Raw genomic sequence first — 12972 nt, forward strand, 5'->3', positions numbered from 1 at the left:
AAGCGGATAGAGGAGGAAGAAAGACCTTTCCTTGCTGGCTTTTCTCACGGAGGCTGAGAGCTATGGGAAGGTAGTGGGACGGGATGGGCTTGTGGTTACTAGTTTTTGCCAGGATCCTAGGCTCTTTCACATAGAGTAGTGGCAAAGATGCTGACCTACATTCTTCCCCTTGAAGGTGGTGGGGTGTGTGTCGATCTCTCTGGTTTACTTATTTTTCTTCAAAGAAGCAGATTAAGCTTCCGCAGTGTTGGTGGGTCTTGCCTTGGAAAGAACATAGACACAATAAAATTGGTGTGAGTTTCAACCCCAGAGCTGCCACTGATATTTCTGGCTCAATGAAGACTTGCCTGTGGCTAGATAACTGGCAAGAGTGTGTGAGGTCCAAGCTACCCAGAGATCAAAAAAGTTGGCAGAGCTCTCTTCTCTCCCCCACCCCCACCCCACTGCTCCCTGCCTTTATTAAGTGCCTTTTAAGGTAGACCAATAAGAACTGGGAAGTGGGAATGAGATCGACTGGGAGATTTTTTAAAATATCTATGGAGAGGTGTCGCCTTGACTTCTGAGAGCGACCAAAAGACCCAAGCTTGAGATTTTATTTCCATTTATACCTGTCCCCAGCCTTTCGTACAGTGTCTGGTACCTGGTAGGTATTCAAAAAACAATTGTTGAGTGGACAGATCAATGAAGCAAGTAAGATGCTGCCTTTCCCTCCACCCTGAGGACAGTTCTAATCTGGAGGTAAGCATCGCTGGTGCTCTCGCGCTGAGATGGAGCAGGCCCCTGTAAAAGGGCGCTTCATCTTACAAAATACGCCTTGGCACAGTTGTGAAGGTTTATTGGCCTCACAGATGCGTTCCAATCGCTCCCTCTGATGTAGTGGTATTTTGCTTGAGGCAACTTCCATCTTGCTCCCAGGAAGCTTTGGCTATGGGGAGAGTCCTTCCTACAGGCTGGGGAAAAAAAGGGTGCCTGTCTCGTTACCTAGTGTCCCTAGAGATTGGCCAGAAGTTATGCCTCTAGCTGGCAAGGGATTAGGAGGAAACTACCTTTGATGTCCCACTTTTTAACTTTTGGGGAAAGTTGTAACCTCAGGTTCCTCCTGAAAAGGTAAGGCGTCCTCTAAGACATTCTCTTTTAAGCTACAAATAGTGGCAGGTCTCCCTCTTCTCAGGAGAGGTGCGTTCTGTAGGGGGAGAAGGCATGCCCTCTGGCCTCCCCTTGATTTTCAACCCCAGCCCCAAGGCACTGCCAATAGAAGCTAATTGGGTGCAAGAGGCCTGGGTAAAAACCTGTCTGAAGACGTGAAAAGGAGGGAGCTAGCTCCGTTTTTAAGAAGCTCTAATTGAGTTCTGAATCAGCCTCGCTCCCTTTGATCCCACCTCTTTTTCCCACACTGCCTGAAAGAGCTAGATCAGCACTTTATAACAAGGGTGCGCCTGCTCCCCACCCCCCCTCCTGACGCTGCCGCCATCCACTGCTTGTCTCCTTCAGTTAAGATAATGAAGATGCTGAGAGATAAAATGTGTATTTAATAAGGGTGGGGGTGGGGAGGCGGAAAGGGGCAGCCAGTTTGGGGCCTAGCCAAGACTCAAGCTGAAAGCAAAGCTAGAGTAAGACTTGGCCCCAGGGTGTGGGGGTTTCTGGGCTTCAATCCAGCTGACTTCACTGCCTGCTGTTTGCCCTAAATTCCCCCACCTCCACCCTCTCACCCCCACACTCCTTTCTTTCCTCTCTTGCTCCCAATGGGAAAAGGGAGTCTTGCTTCAACTTTATTTTCAGCTGGTAAGTTGGCCTTTGGTGTGGTGCCTGCCACCCAGAGTCAGCTGCAAGGTCGGGCTAGGGCAGCCCCCTCTAGCCTAGGCCTGTAGGAGCTGTGGGCTCACTGTGGGGGGTGGAAAAAGCTGGAATTAATGAAGACCAGCTGCTAGTCTGGTTCTGCCCACAGTGAGCTGGAGGCCCGCCTTTGGGGGTGGTTAGAGGTACTGGGGGCATGACCTCCATCCCCGGGCAAAGGAGATCCCGTGGCAGCTGAGGCTCTTGCTCTGAGCTTGGCTTTATCCTTAGCTTGTAAGAGAGGAGTAGTCTTTCCCTCTTCCCGACTCTCCTCCCCAAAAAACATTCAGCCCTTATTGAGCTTTATAACTGTAGTGGTGGCCCAGCAGAGATCTGAGGATCTCCAAGCCCTTTTGTAAACACTCATTAACTCCCTGGGAAGAACCAAGAGCCCTGTTTAACAGCTGGGAGAGAACTGAGGCACATCCTGGTGAAAGGCTTGACCTGAGCTCACCCCGTGGGCTCCACCCTCCTCCATCTCTACTGCCTAACCCCTTTCCCTAGTTTTCCCTGCAAGACACAGAAAGAGGTAGAGGCAATGCTGCTGCCCTCTCCCCTTCTAGGAAGAGGCCATGCTTTCTCACTTCCGGCTCTGACTTTCTCTGGCCCTTCACCCCATGACATTTCCCCAGCTCTGCTGCTGGAGAGATGTGCAACTCTCCTTGCAAAATGTTCTCAACCCAGCCCTCTAGACTTCCATCCACCTTTCCCTGGCACACCGGGCCCACCAAACCTGAGTTCTCCCTTTTGAGCTACTGATAAGATCAGCTATTTTAAGCTGGGTCTGTAACCTTGAAGTTGATGTAAAGTGTTGAGGTCCTTCTGCCCCCTATATTTATCCCAGCTGGTACCTGGGAAAATACTCTCTTTAACTTCTTCATTCTGGAAAAGTTTCAGGATCGTATTAAGCGCTGGGGAGGCGCACTAGTTGACCACTAGGCTCTGCATCCTGTTCTCCCACTAACAATTGCCGTTCTTGGTAATGGATGTAGCCCAAAGAACCTCAGTCTCACACGCTCATACTCTTAACCTGTGTATGTATATCTCACCTCCACACTCCCGGATACACCTCAGTCTAAGGATGTAAAACTCGACCATTTTCCAAATACCATCCAAGTCATACTGTCATATTTCCTTGCTGGAAATCAGTCCTCCCCGCCACCCCTTTGCCTCTGAGGCATTTAGGGAATTGTGGGGAAGGATGGGTAGTCTGCTATATGTCTATGAGGGGGAGGGTAGAAGTGAGGACCCGTCCAAAATGAATGTCCCCTGCCCCAAATTCTCAATAGCTAGAAGCTGAGCAGGTGTGAGGAAAGCGATCTTAACCAGATCTTCAGCACCAAAGCCCAAATCCATTTGCTTAGGGCAGTCAGGAAGAAATGTCATTTTTTCTCCTGTCCCATATTCTCCCCACCTGAAGTCATCCGTGTGCTGTGTATTTGAGACGGGACTGTTCCTGTCCCCAGCCCATGACTCAGACCTCCGTCTTTCTCCCACTGAGTTCTTCCTCCCCCATCAGTCCTCAGTGCTGCACCCGTTGACCCAGTCAAGGCCGGTGAAAGAGGGCGGGAGAGCCTAGTGTTTGCAGAGTGGGCTTTAGGACCCAACGGAAACCCGTGCCTCTTGCAGCAGTCTAACCCAGAAGCAGGGGGAATCCTGAATCGAGCTGAGAGGGCTTCCCCGCTTCTCCTGGGAACCCCATCGCCCCCCTGCCAGCACACACCTGAGCAGGTAGGAGCACGCGCACCCCTTCCCAATTCCCCCTCGGTCGCCTTCCGCCGGGCCTCTCCTAATCTGCCGGTTTCCTCCTCGCCAGTTCAGGCTTTCCCCGTCCCTCCTCCCCCACTGCTCACTGTAGTCCTGGGAGGTGGGAGCCTGGGAACAGCGGGGTGTCTGGACGCCCAGCGCCCCTGCACCCTCCAGCTCCCTTCCTGCACTTCCCCGGAGACATTCCCATTCTCTAGCTAAGAATGGAAAGTGGGGGGAAGGACTGCCCAGGCCCCACGCCCTTGCACCCTCCTTTGCAGTATTGCCTAATACCCCTTCCCCCACGTCACCTCTACCGGAGAATTGGCAGTGCTGGGGTAATAGAGAGCCGAGGGAACAGGAGCAGGACAGGAGCCTCCCTGGGGAATTCCTCTCTTCTTCCGCTCTGCCAAGAGCCCAGGACTTTGCCCCCTAACTCCCTACTCACCTTGGAGGGGGACTCATGTCCCCTTCCATGCTCATCTCACACTTGGGTGGCCAAAGGCTTTGCTGGAGGGTAGTGGAGGTTGTCAGCGGCTTTTGGTGACCTTTTCCTCTAGGGAAAGTTCTTTCAGCTTAGAGCACCTCAATGCCTATTGCAAAGAGACCCCCCCTGCCTGCGCCTCCCCCTACCCCTGTGTGTGTGTGTGTGTGTGTGTGTGTGTGTGTGCCATGTGGCTGTAAGATCTATACGCTTTGGCTAGAGATGGCTGCGTGCGTTAAAAGGCAGAGATCCCAGATATGGCCCAGGCCAGAACAGGCTCAGCCCAGATGGCTGGGGAAGGGGGTGTGGACCAGATCAGGGAGGCCACCCAACTGCGCCAGCATCATGGGCTCCTTGGCTTTCAGAGCCTCAGGCTCCTGGTGTTACCCCGAAGCTTCTTCCCTCCTGCAGGCTCTCTGGGAGAGGGCTGGACGGCACCTACTGATGGCAGTGGCTTATTTTTCTCTCCAGTATGGGGCTGACAGGTTATGCTCTCTGAAGATCTAGGGCATCTCATTCTGGTTTGGTGGGTTTGCAGGAGGGTTGCATGACTCGTCTGAGTAACCATGTGTGAGTTTGTACATTGTTTCTAGGTGAAGTGGACGAGGGAGGGGAGTGACAGAAGAGACTGGTCACACTTGGGGGAACCCCTCTAGCTCTCTGGGTGTCACCACTCTGGGTGCCACCACCCAGAGAGCTAGTAGTAGGCAGGTGGCATGTCCCGATCTGGTAACTGTCCAGGTGCCAGGTGTGCTCCGTATTCCTCCCTGGCTCCCTGGCTCCCCTAGGAGTTGGTTTTGGAAGAAAGGGTGGATAATGGAGTGGATAATAAGCTTCAGACTTAGTTCTGCTCTTGACTCAGAAAGAAAAGTCAGAGATTTTGAGTGTGAGCGGTAGAGTGAGAATCAGAGGCCTGCATTTGAGACCCAGGCCAGTCATTCCACGATTGGCATTTATCCAGGTCTCTAACCCTCAGTTTCTTCATTTGGAAAAATGACTATCAGTAAGGAGTTCACTTGTCTGGTAGGGATACGGCCATAAAGACCCGATCAGACAATTTATTGTAAAGCTTGGTGCAAAAGGTAGCTATGGCTTGGGGGGAAGAGTGGCTCTAGGATGGGATTCTCTTCCTAAATCTAGGTCAGTCAATGTCTCTGCCCTGAGTGTCCTTCCTCCATCCTTGCCTGTCTAGGAGATGGAGGAACCAGGCAGGGCTGTTGCCTCATGGGCTGCAGAATTCCCCTAGTGCAGGTTGTATCTGTCACCACAGAGCCTGTGGTCAGAGAGGACAGATTCTCCACCAGGCTTTTCTTCCCCTGAGCCCGTCTCCACCATCCTCCTGCCATTCCTGCTCAGCGTCCTTGTCCCTGTTTCTCCCCTGCCCAGTGGCCTCCTTGTCCGGCTCACTGGGCAGGAGCCCTAATCGGATTGGACAGCTGAGATATGTGTGGTGGCTGAGAGCAGGCGGGAGGGAAGCCAGTGGGAGGATGGTATGAGGGCTGCCCCTGGCACTGCCCAGGCCTCCCAAGCACCACCTTCAGACTGCTGACTCCTGGCTTGGCTTGGCCGTGGGGAAGGGGTGCCAGAGGAAGCTCAGGGGTCTGGAGATTAGGGGAGAGGGAAACACACTCAGGACCTCTTGGATATTTGGTGGCCTTACTGTCAGTATCTCTGACTCTGACAGGAGAAGAGGACAGCAGGTGAGAGCCAGGCTGGCCCCACCCTTCCCATCCCCATGACCCCACTTCTCTTTCTGTTCAGAAATGTGTTCACTTACCCAGCCCATCCCCTTTGGCCAGTTTCTCCTTATGGGTCACATCTGGGAGCTGCTGGGGGTGCCATGTGTCTGCCTCACTATGGGCCGCTTCCTCCCCTCCAAGGTATTTTTCTCACTCACTCTCTGGGCGGGGTGCCAGGACTCCTGGGTTTCCCGCCTGCCTCATGGTACAGGGCTGCCCTGCAGGCCACCAGAGTCACTAAGCTGGTTTCCTTCCTCGCATGTGGGGAGGGCCTTCTCCCAGGCCTGGGAGGTGTCAGGAATCCCACGTGGGAAAGGGGTTGGGGCACTGTAGCCCCGGGCCGGAGCACCAGGCATCCTCCTTCCCAGCCTCTGACTTAGCTTGGGGACAGCACGTGCCCAGCCTGGTAGGCATGGTCTGTTCTTGACTCCAGGCTTCCGTCTTGACATATGGGTAGCCAAGATCTCCTGCTAGCCTTTTTAGCTTTTTTCCCATGGCATCTGGGGGTGGCTGTTGAAACCCCTACGTCTGCACCCACACATTTTGGGGAGCACGGGATTAGCATAATTGAGGCAGGGGCACTATTTTGTCCTCCTTCCAGCTGGGCCAGCATGAAGGAAACTAGCACAAATTTCCCCACGCCAATTCCCTCTGCCCTGAAAAGACCAGTCAGTGGAGCCAGGCCCTGCCCTCTTGGTGCCCACAATGTGGTTGGCACTGATTTGTCAGAAATTGGGAAGGTTTCCCTGTGGACCGCTTGCCTCCTCTCTCTTCCTCTCACAGGGTTGGGACAGCTCTGTGATTGTAGGCACTTATGGGCAGGCCTCCCCCTAGGGAAGGGGTGTGGGATGCCCCCGAGATGGCCAAGTTGGCACTAGTCCCAGGCTGGAGTGCTGGACATGGTTCTGAGCTGGGAGTTTGTGGGGGAGAGCGGGACATGAGCCTCCTTGCCCCCCTCATTTCCTGCTCTTTGGGCAGCTGTGGGCGAGAAAGGCTGCAGGGACTATTTTTAGTTGGTCTGTCCCCTGGCAGGAGGGACGTGCAGAAAAGCACGGGGCAGGCAGAGGGGCTGGCCAAGGTGAGAGTAAGGAGGCAGGCTGAGGCATAAGGAAGGGCCAGAGGATCTACAGAGAGAGCAATGAGGCATGTTGGCCAAGGGTAGGACCCTATGGAGAGGGTCCTGGCCCCGGTGGATGGGCCGGGCTGGGCGGAGGAGTCCTGGGGACCCTCCAGGGCTCTCTTTGTCCAATGAGAACTGGACTTAGAACCAGAAGGGGCTTTCGAGGCCATCTAGACAATCCCTCCACCTTACGGAGGGGAAAACTGAGGCCGAGAGAGGGACTGTGACTTGGCCTAGGACACTCCACTACGCATTGGCTGCACTGGGACCCCAACCCATGCCACTGGCACTGTTTTTCTCCTGCCATGGTCCCTCACCACACCTGCCTCCCCCGCTGCAGCGAGGAGGACCGAGGCTGGGCGCCCGGTCTGTCTCCCTCTCTGCTTGTTTGTGCAGGGTCTCGGGTAAACCCAGCTTGGTTTGTTTATAAGTCTCCACCATGTGGAGAGAGTCTGTGTCCAGGCTGGACGGAGGTCAGGGTTGGGGTTTGTTTAGGTGGCCTGTGGCCACTGGTGTGAATCAAGGTGCTAGGCAGGTTCCAACAGGCGCACAGGCTCGTGGGCTGTAGGGTTGGGAGACAACTTAGAGAAGGGGCGTCCGGTCTATTTTAGAGACCCAGAGGTCCACAACGTTGGTCCACAGTGGTGGGCTGAGTTAGGGACACACTGGGGACTAGGACGTGGGTTTGCTGACCCTCCAGCTTCCTTTGTGAACCCCCCCATCCTGTCCGACCTGGGTCATGGTGGGTGTTTGCCAACTCCCACCCCCCAACAAAGGAAGGGAGCAGGCTGAAGAGCGGGGAGATTACTGCAGGCTTGGAATCCCAAGTCAAAAGCGAGCCCTCCTTTGAGACCTGGAGGCAGGGGCAGCTGGTGGAGAAGCTCGGAGGAGGAAGTGCAGTGGAGAATTGTGGTCCCTCAGAATTCAGTCTCCTGCCTCAGCCTCGTCCCCAGGGCCACCATGTTGCACAGCTGTAGGAGGCGCCGTTCCATAGACTGTGATGTGAGTGTCCCCCCCAGAGTTGGTCAGGGCCCTGCCTGTGTAGCCAAATGTGGCGCTTTGGCCCTCCACCTTCTTTGAATCAGCTTCAGACCCAGCTGGAAGGAGGTGTTCCAGAGGGGCCTTAATCCAACACCCACTGCCCCACCCAGCCTCCTGCCACTCAACATCTCCAGTCCTCTGCCGCCCACTACCTGCCCCCCCCCCCCACGCTGGCTCAGGGGCCACAAATTGTGGCACAGGAGCCCCTCCCCCTCTCCACTCAGTTTCTGTCTCTGGGGGGCTGATTTATCATGCGCCCCCTCCATCAGGCCTGCTGCAGTGTGAGAAATCAATAGTGCAAATGGATTGAGGTTGCTCAGCCTGTCGACTCCCCTTGGGCCCCATCAACTCCCCTGGGACTTGGGGAGCTACTCTTCTGTCCCCTTCCGGCTCAACGTACACAGAGATATACACACCCCGTGGTTGTAGCCAGAGCGCTGAGCACAGGAATTATTCTTTCTGTCCATCTTTGTCTCGGTCTCTCTCATTCTCTCTCTCTCATATACTGGGCTGGTCTTAGCATGACAAATACTCTTCACCATTTCTTTTCTAGCTTGGGTGCAGTGGGGGCGGAGGGGCTTCAAGGACAGTAGGCTGCCAGCCAGAGGTGGGAGGGAGGCAGGTGGGTGAGGGAGACAGTGCTGGGGAAGGGATTGGGTGACAGCCCACCCCATCGTCAGCTCTGGTAACTCAATCCATGCGCTCCACCCTCCCGATCCCCCTCCCGCTCGACAACTTCAGCAGCTGCTGGCAGAAGCAGGGCTGGCAGAAGTGTGTATGAGTGTATGTGTGTATGTGGGGGGTGGGAGGGTGAGGGGCTGTGGGGGCAGGAGGTGCTGCCAGGACATGTTAAAGGAGGCTCACAGCCTGGGTACAACTTGGGTGGCAGGAGGAGGTAGGGCTGGTGGGAGAGTGAGTGGTGAGTGATGGACAAGGGGAAGGCTGCAGGGGGGCAGGGCAGGGCAGTCCAGGGGTCCCAAAACACTTGTCTGTACTGGAGCAGGGCCTGGCGTGGGGGGTGGGCATGGTGAGGGGCCAGGGGCACATACAACATGTCTTACTCCCGGATGCCTGTACTTCGCCAGGGGGCGCATGTACCCATGAAGGACAGTCTGCCCCTGTCCCCAATCCCCCCTTGCTGTGCCTGCTGGGCATCACAGTCTTGGTGACTAAGTCACTTCTGTCCTGGGGCTGGCAAGGTGCCAGGCTCAGCTCTTCTCGGTAGGTGAGTCACTGCCCTGGCATCTCCCCCGGATACAGCTGAGTCACCCGGTTGTGCCTGCTGGGCAGGTGGGCACCATGCTTGGGGTGGGGTTCAGGGGCTGTGTGTAGCCCCAGTGTCTTCTCTAATCTCTCTACCATGTCCTGGCCCTACCGATAGACCTGCAGAGCACGCAAGGGTGCTGTTCCTCCATGTGCTCTGTGGAGGGGTTAAAGGAAGAGGTGGCAGGAGACTGTGTGGAAATAGGTTTGGCTTAGAGTAAAGGGGGGAGTTAAGGATAGGACTGTGGGTTTGAATCTTAGCTCTGCCATTGATAAGCTGTATGACCTTGGGCAGGACAATTTCCTTGTTGAGTCTCAGTTTCCTCATCTATACAATGAAAACAAGAGTCCTGCCCCAGATTACCCTTCTGGATGGTGAGAAACAAACGGGGTGGGGTCATGAGCGTGCTTGTGGGAGGAGCTCCTTGGGGGATGAGTGGAGCGGAGAGGAGGACTCAGCTGAAGCTTGTTCCTGTCCCTGCAGACATCTCCCATCCCACCCATAGCCAGATGATCTTGGAGGGGCAATGCTGTCCAGCCGCTGAAAATGGGATTCTCTGGGAGTTCCCCAGAGGCTGTGAGAGGGAGGCCTTGTTTTGCTACAAATGTGAGCCCTCCCGGGGTGTCTGAGAGCTATTTTCTATGTTCTTTGACTGCTGGAGGCTGTCACTGGCATTTCACCTATCAGGGCTCTCTCAGGTTTCCTCTAGTTTGGAGCCTGATCCCTGTCTTGGGAAACAAGCCACTCAGGCTCCTCTCCCAACCCTTTTTCTGTGTGCAGGAGGGGAAGGGTAGACTCCAAGAAGGAGTCTTTCCTAAAGAGTGAGGAGCCCCCTGGGCCTGTGGCTTTCCCCCCCTCTGCTAGTCTTCTGTTGCCTCCTGTATTTTTCTCCCCTCCTGCATGAGGGTCCTTGGAGGATGGTGGGGGGGCAGGGGGCAGGAGCTCTGTTGTGGCCCCAGCACAGCTGGAGTGCAGCTGCTGCTGTAGATTGGACTCCTGGCCTCCCATCTGGGACCTCTCCTGCCTCCTGGAATCAAGCCTGGGGAGGGCTATATTGGGCAAGCAGTACTGGGTGCCTGGGCAGGGAGGCAGTGCCCCAAAAGTGTGCAGGCTATGTGCTTGTTCACATGGGTACTAATCTTGTGTGCATGAGTGTCTGACCCCCTGTGGACAGCAGGTTTGTGGGTGCATGAAATTTTCCCTCATCTGTACATGACCTACTGCTATGTCTGCTCAGGACTGTGCCCCACCCTCATGCCCTTGTGTATGTACAAATACCTGTCTTGTGTGTGCTTGTTCTGTGTGCTCATGGATGTGCATACATCTGTGCCCTGAGTGTACACATGGGGGTGTCAGCATGTGTACTCTGAGTGCACATGGGTGTGCAGATCTGGATGTCCTGGGTGTACATTTACACACCTGACTCTTAGTGTGCAGGAGTATACCTGACCCCATGTGCTGGCAGGTGTCTGTGAAGGCTGCCCTTGGTGGTAGGCAGTGTACCTGTGTTTATGCACACTTGCATTTTTGTGTGCATGATCCTTCCCTTCTGGCCTCAGCTGGAAGGAAGACTGGTAGAATCTAGTCCAGGGGGAGCCAGTGCGGGCTGGGGGTGGCTGGCCTAGAGTCTCCTGCCAGGCTGGTCCCTTTTCCCCGGGCGGCGCCCCCTGCTGCTGGCTGGGCTCAGGGAGGAAGGGGGGGAGAGGTTGGGGGGGAAGGGGTTAAGCTTCCGCGTCCACATCTGGGAGCCATTGGCGCATTCCTGCCGGCTGAGCGCATGTTTGCGGATAGATCTGGACGGGACTGGGCGGGAGGGTCTGGGAGGGCGGTTCGCAACTGCGGACGAAAATCCAGACGCAAGCGGGAGACAGCCGGGCCCAGCAGGCGGGAAGGGGCCAGGGGAAGCTCCGTCGGGCGCCTTTCCCCTACGCAGGACCTCAGGGCAAAGCGTCCCGCAGACCTGGCTTGTCCTACCTTACCAAGGCTGGAGGCTAAAGCTGGAGAGAGACAGTGGAATACCTCAATTGTAGACCAGTGCGACAGTGGACAGAACCCGGTGTCCGCTCCCGGCCTCCTGTTCCTTGTCTGTAAAGCGGGGGCCCTCTGACCAGCGGGTTTGAGAGCTCTGCCAGCCGGGACAGGCTGAGTCTCTCTACTGGGCTGGAGGCCTGGGAGTGTGACACTTCCCCTTCCAGTGGGAAGTCCAGAAGGGGCACTTGTGGCCACTTCTCTGACTGGGAAGCGGGGGGAAGGGCGGGGGGAGAGGGTGTTCCTTAGTGATTCCGCTTTCTGCCTATCCCCCAGCTGACTGCTAGAGGTGGGGACATGACCCTCCCAAACGGAGCAGCAGGCTGTGAGGGGGCACATGGCAGTGTTGGGGGCGGGGGTCTCTGCAGATGGAGAGTGATTCAGATCTTGCCCCGCTGGAACAAGAATGCAGCTTTCCTGGCTCCTCCAGCCTGGGCCAGGAGAGAGAATCTTGAGTCCCAGAGTCCTCCAGCATGGAGGGGTGCCCCTGGGTGTCCCCTATTTAGCTCTTGGAAGATCCAAAAGCTGCTGCCCTTTTGGGGGAAGGCTACTAGGGGGTGGGCTGCTGAGGGGTTGGGTTGGGCCAGAGTTCCTCCAACCCACTCGCTGGAGAGGTATTTGGGGGAAGAGGAGAGAAGAGTGCTGGAGGAAGGTCTACCTACTCTTGCACTTTTTTTGCAGGTGAGAAAATTAAGATTCAGAGAAAGAAAGCGACTTATTTAAGGTCACATAGCTCTCAGCTCCAACTGGTTGGTCCCTGGAGGAGGATTTAATTATGGGAGTCAAGGGCTTGACAGCTAGGGCCGAAAACGCTGAATTCACTTCCAGATTATGTTGCCTCCTCTCTTCCCAGGTTTAGGTGTGAGTATGTGTATTTGGTGTGAGGGTGTGTGATACCACACAGTACAGTCCTTTCTCCACCGAGTCCTCTTTCATTCTTTATTCAGAACTTCAGCTTCTCCTCGCTCTGAAGCTCTCCTTTTGGGGCAGAGGGAGGGATTCTCCCAGATTCCCACGGTCCAGCCTTCTGGTAGGTGCGGCTCCTTTAATACTCGCCCAGCCCCGGGTCTATTAAGGGAGGGCGTGATCCTATGGGCCCGCCTCTGACTTGTCATTGGTCAGTGGGTGGATGGGGGCGGGCTGAAGGAGAGGCACTCCCACCCTGCTCTGTACCCTCCGCCCCCCCAAGTCTGGGGCTCGGGGTAAAGTTTCAGCCTCCGCACGTGACTCGCTATGGCCGCTGCCTTCGCCCCGCGCCCCTGAGCCGCGGCCCCCCGGACGGCTTCTCTCCTGGGATCCCGCACCCCTGACGCTGAGCAACACCAAGGCGCAGAGTCAGGGTAGACGCTGTGCCTGTGGGCGCCGGGACGAATTGCGTCCCCCTACTGCGAGGTAACTTCCCCGGGGATTTTGGAGAGCCCTGGGCTCTCGCAGTCATCGGGGCTCCTCGGTCTGCTCCTGATAAGGAGCTGCGGGCGGGGACCAGGTGCCGGACGGATTCCGACGGGAACCTGGGGTTTCCTGGGCTTCCCAACCCGCCGCTGCCGTGCCCAGGGCGGGGGAGCCCCGTCTGTGCGTCTGTCTGCGCCTGTGTCTTCGCGCGCAGCCGTGAGGCGTCTGGGTCGGTCTGCCGCGCGTGTCCCCGGCGCCGGAGCTGTGGCAGAACCACCGCTGGGAACTCTTGCTTTCTCTCTCTTTTCTCTTCAAAAACAAGCAA

General features: G+C 56.0%; 1 protein-coding gene across 2 annotated transcripts in view; it reads left to right on the forward strand.

Moving 5' to 3' along the window:
* The first annotated feature begins 3455 nt into the window (after nucleotides 1-3455).
* RARA (retinoic acid receptor alpha) overlaps nucleotides 3456-12972 on the forward strand; it is a 43726-nt gene continuing 34209 nt past the window's right edge. Inside the window, exon 1 of one of the 2 annotated variants that reach the window (XM_033090303.1) lies at nucleotides 3456-3564. The gene's annotated coding sequence lies outside the window, so the exon portion shown is untranslated. Of the gene's footprint in view, nucleotides 3565-12444; nucleotides 12648-12972 lie in introns of those variants that run through there. The other variant, XM_033090302.1, reaches the window with a different exon arrangement.

Source organism: Rhinolophus ferrumequinum, chromosome 21 (assembly GCF_004115265.2).
Source record: "Rhinolophus ferrumequinum isolate MPI-CBG mRhiFer1 chromosome 21, mRhiFer1_v1.p, whole genome shotgun sequence".
Classification (NCBI taxonomy): domain Eukaryota; kingdom Metazoa; phylum Chordata; class Mammalia; order Chiroptera; family Rhinolophidae; genus Rhinolophus; species Rhinolophus ferrumequinum.